The sequence below is a fragment of the Seriola lalandi genome, unplaced genomic scaffold (assembly GCF_002814215.2).
Source record: "Seriola lalandi dorsalis isolate HSWRI2012SDOR001 ecotype SW California unplaced genomic scaffold, Sedor1 jcf7180002054885, whole genome shotgun sequence".
NCBI classification, from domain to species: Eukaryota; Metazoa; Chordata; class Actinopteri; order Carangiformes; family Carangidae; genus Seriola; species Seriola lalandi.
In genome coordinates, this window is record NW_019525437.1 from 4,978,844 (window position 1) to 4,983,540 (window position 4,697).

Consider the following 4,697-nt stretch of genomic DNA (forward strand, 5'->3'; position numbering starts at 1 on the left):
ATGTTTAAAGACGTTGGTGGCCAAAAATGTAAATTACATATAGTTTGTATTTACTATAAACTACAAATTATTTGAAAATTAAAACAGGCTTCTTAATAAATTGTGATCAAATATGCTTCTACCTGCAGAGGTGTGTCACTAGTTCAGTCTCCAATAAAGGTCTGTGTCTCTGTAGTTGAGGTAAATAAAGGCACTATTTGATCCTTTATGGTAATGTACTGCTGCGCCCAAAACCACCAGTAAGGTCTTCTAAGTTCAAACCAACTCACTTTTAAATCAGGATTTTTTTATTTTTTTCCCAGACCGTGCACACAGACACACACACATCCATCAGACCACACCCTCCTGTTTTGAGAAGCACTGAGGAAGAATTTCCATGGACGTTGATCCAGACCTCTGCTGCTGACTCCGGGCCCCGCCGCTGTCTGCCTTTAATCCTGAGCTCCCTCCACCGGCCTCAATGCGTTGCTTGTCCGTTTGAATCGAGTCAGTAGTGCTGCAGTGGGAGCCCTTTGAAATGCTTCTCTAAGAGAGTGATAATCGACTCGGTTAATGTGGTTTTATAAAGAAAGATCCTCAGATCAGACGAGCAGGCAGAAATGTAAAGCAGCAGCAGCAGCTTGATGAGTGTTTTGTGTTGGAGATTAGTGTCTGGATTCATACCTTGTTTTACCTGCTCCAACATGTCACACACACCTGCAGGGAGAGGAGGGGGTGCATAATACACACACACATACACGCACACACACACACACACACACACACACACACACACACACACACAGGTGTTCTTCTTTTGCTCCACCCTGCCTACAAAAAATACCAGAGGCAAAATAGTCAATTGACAGTTCAGTGACTGTTTTACAAGCAATGGCAGAAAGACGTTAGTGTGGTTTGTACACATGCTAACACACACACACAAACACGCACACACTCACATACACACACCTAGTGAAGCGTCTGTTTTGGAGCATGCTGAAACAGATCACTCTTTCATGCTGAACCAGGCAGTCTGTGTGTACCTTTGCTCCCCACTGGTGTTTACCTCCTCTCTCCACTGCTGCTCTCTCTGCCACGTCAAATGACTGCCTGGGTGCTTGGCTCGCTCCTCTGGGAGCCTCACGGCCGAACAGCCCGTCTGACTGTGGTCACTCTGCTCTGGCTTTGAGGAGCGAGAAACAACTGGCTCAAAGCTTCAGACCAACTCAGAACTTTTGATTTTTTTTTTTTTTTTTTTTTTTCTGGCTGGTATTTTGGAGTCTGACTGTGCGCTGGAGCTCTACTGGCAGTTGGGAAATAAATGGATGTGTTCAGGTCTGTGGAGGCAGTCAGACTGAGGACTCACCTGACGGTTGAGAAGACACTGGGGGAGCAGCTGTTGGAGCTGCTTTGAATCTGAAGTGTCTTATTTTATTATCCGTGCAGCTGAAAAATGAGTGGATTTCTCTATAGGGGAAGGTAAGGCTTTTTGGATGTTAACAGCTCTTGTGATGAGTCATGGGGTCGTTTGGTGAATGTGTGTGGTTTGTGAACTGCGGTTGCCTTTGTGTGTGTGTGTGGGTGTGCATTCATGAATGTAATGTGAATAGAAAAGCCTCTCCTCTGCAGTGAACGCAGATAAATACAGTTAAAAGACTTCACTTAATAGTAGGAAATAGGACCTTTGTGCCAGTGTTACATAAGAACCCACGAAAGCCTTGACTCCCACAAGTGGAATACCTGCATGATAGGCAGCTATTGGCTGAGCTAATATGCACTCATTTCAAAGCAAAAGCCTGAGTTGGCTACTCTCGTTTTTAACCTCTTCAAGCCTGTCAGACACAACAGTGGGTCCGTTATGCATGTTTTATCTGATTTATCAGACGCAAAAAAGTTATTTAAACACATCTACCTACAGGTCAGTCTGACATACAGTATTAGTGCAGTGTAAACTAAACCGGGTGGGTTTGAACAAGCTGTGCCTGAACAGCATGCGTTTGTCATCACTGACCTTCAAAGCTGATCAGCTAAGTTTAAGCAGTTGATAACCTATATTAAGTGATATCTAGAATTTCTTTTAGATGTAAAAGTGCAGCCATTTAAAACATCCTTTTTGGGTTTTAATAGAATACTGCAGGAATGAATCCTAAAACCTGGAAATAAATTAGCATTTTAGCACTTTCAGTTCCCTTGTCCTGAAGTCTCGGGGTTAATTGAAGGAGGTTTTGGTTAGATGACTGAAATAAGGTCTTAACACAAGCTCAAGACATTTTTAGGTTTTATTCTATGACATAAAATATGTCAGTAAATACCCCAGTTGTGATTTATTTAAGCTTTAATGTGTGTTAAAAAAAGGCCTGTTGCTAACCAGAGGCTAAATGACGTTACACAGGTTGTCGGGGACGTTACACGTCATCACACTGAAAATGAAAACCGATCTACTCACCATGCAGTCCCTCTTTACAACCTCATTGTGTTTGTACCCGCGCTCTTACAAACTGTTACTAACTGTAAGAGGAAAGGCTTTTGTCGAAGAGGTCAGAACTCAATCAAACTACAAGTTGAAAGTTTCGCGTAACATTAGCTTTTTACTTCTGCTGATTGTATTTATCCTTCAAAAATCATAAAATGGTGTTAATCTGTGAAGATTATCCTCCTGAACAAAATGTGCCAGTATCATAAACATGTGTTTGTCACAGAGTTTATTTTCTGCATTGATCTAAAAGCCAATGTTAAAATCCCATTGGCCTTTTGTTGAAGGAACCAAGGTGATGCTAACTTCCTGGTTGGCCTACAGAAACATGTCACCCCTGCATGTCAGTCAGTGTACAGTATCATCAGTCATCATATATTTTTGTCTGAATAATTACTTGCATAATTGGTCAATTAGTCTATAAATATCAACAATAATTACAAATGACCATTAAAAGTTTCCAGAACTGGAGCATGACTCTTCTCAGCACAGTAACAGTTGGCTGTTGATCATCTGTGGCGTCTCCCATAAATACTTTTTGGACATCTTTTTTTTTTTGCCTTATTCAAGAGTCAACAGTCGAGCAATGGTGAGCAACATAAAACAAAGGTCCTTGGCTGGAGGGAATTTGAGGGACGTTGCAGCTCATGGTTGGTCGAGCAGGACACACTGAGCATGGCTGCTTTTTTATTTAATGCCTCCCTTTTTCTTCTTCTACAATCAGAAGACCACAATGTCAGGGGAAAGTAAAATAAAAGTTTACAATCCCTTTTTTTAGGCGTTTTTTTAAATTGGTTTTTCAAACATATGCTCAAACAGTTTAATTGGCTAGTTTGCTTGTTTGCTTCCCCATGGTCTTTTTTTTTTTTTATTTTTAGATCTGAAACACAGACAACTGGTCAGCTGTTTGTTTTTGGTGTGTTCAGTTGCAGCTTTTACTAGTAAACAAACAGCACCCTGACCGTTGCTTTTTTTTTCTTGCTAACAGCTGAAACACCCGAAGGCATGCAGCGCACTCATTCAAGCTAGTCTTTGTTTTCGAAGCCTTAAGGCATCACTGAATGAATTCTAAGTCGACTGATCACCTACTCTAGATGTAATGTCGGAGTAATTCAGGCATGACTTTAAATACAGTCTGAAGAAAATCTGTTCATAATTGATTTATCACCCGTATCTACTAATCACAGTGTTGGCATATAATATGTCTTCACACATGTGTCCTCCCCCCTGTGGAGTTTATGAAGTGTCATCTCTGAATCTGTGGCCCAGGTTTGGGGTGTGTTGCAACCGTTAGTTGCATCAGTTGAAATGTCGAAACATCAGTTAACATGGAGCAGATTTGCATCGGTTTTTATGACGAGCGCCGACACATGAGAGCACAAATGTTGTTCTCACGCAAAACAACAGCTCCAGCCTGTTGACGAGTGTTCTGGTGGCCCGCTGCCACACAGCTGCTGCTGAGGAGGCCTTCACTGTGTCATGTACTCAGCATCTATTGTCACACATTCACCTCACATCTCCTGCAGCTCTGTCTGCTCCACCAGCTGTCCTCGCCTGCACGTCTCATGTGTTCCAGGCTAGCATGGAGGTCACTGTAGCCCTGTCTGGCACACACTCACGCCTAGGTGGTCGAGATGCCGTAAAACACGTTGATTCCACTGAAAGCCTTTGATTCCCAGCTCCATTCAGAGACAATGTGTTGGGCTCATTACATTCTCACCCTGATGTGAAAGCGCCCTCGTCTGCCTGATCCTCACTTTAGCTAATAAGTGAGGCCTTTACAGCTCGGTGCGATCGGCTTTGACTTAATCTCTCCAATTGATTATTCATGAAAGACTCAGATGATGTGCTAATGGGGGAGAAAAAAAATCAAGCCCACGTTCCTCTGATGCCACTTTGAAATAGTGGATAAGTGAATCTCAGGAGCCACAACAGCTGTTTTTGTTCTGTTAAAGGTAAAAAAAGTATTTCTTAAAAAAAGAAAAAACCACTTTATTAACCAATGAAGTCTCTTTATTGCTGCTAACAGTATTTATTATAAATACTCTCTCAGGGTTTCCTCTGTTAATATAGTCTTGACCAGTCGGTGGAAGGATTTCATGGATTCTTCCACTTTGTCTTTGTTTACTGTGTCTCCAGCGGTGAGTGATGGCTGTGTGACTTAAAGCATGCGCTGACTCAGTTTCCACCACCAGTGTGTGAGTGTGCCTCCTGTCTCTGACATGTCAGTGGGAAGCTACCCCCC

General features: G+C 42.3%; 1 long non-coding RNA gene across 1 annotated transcript; it reads right to left on the reverse strand.

The window, feature by feature from the left end:
- Positions 1–269: 269 nt before the first annotated feature.
- On the reverse strand, positions 270–1,162 carry LOC147817829 (uncharacterized). Its single transcript, XR_015438637.1, has 3 exons — positions 1,023–1,162; positions 664–810; positions 270–525 (listed from the first exon to the last, which is right to left on the reverse strand). It is a non-coding gene; the product is annotated as an uncharacterized LOC147817829 (long non-coding RNA).
- Between the last annotated feature and the right edge of the window lie 3,535 nt (positions 1,163–4,697).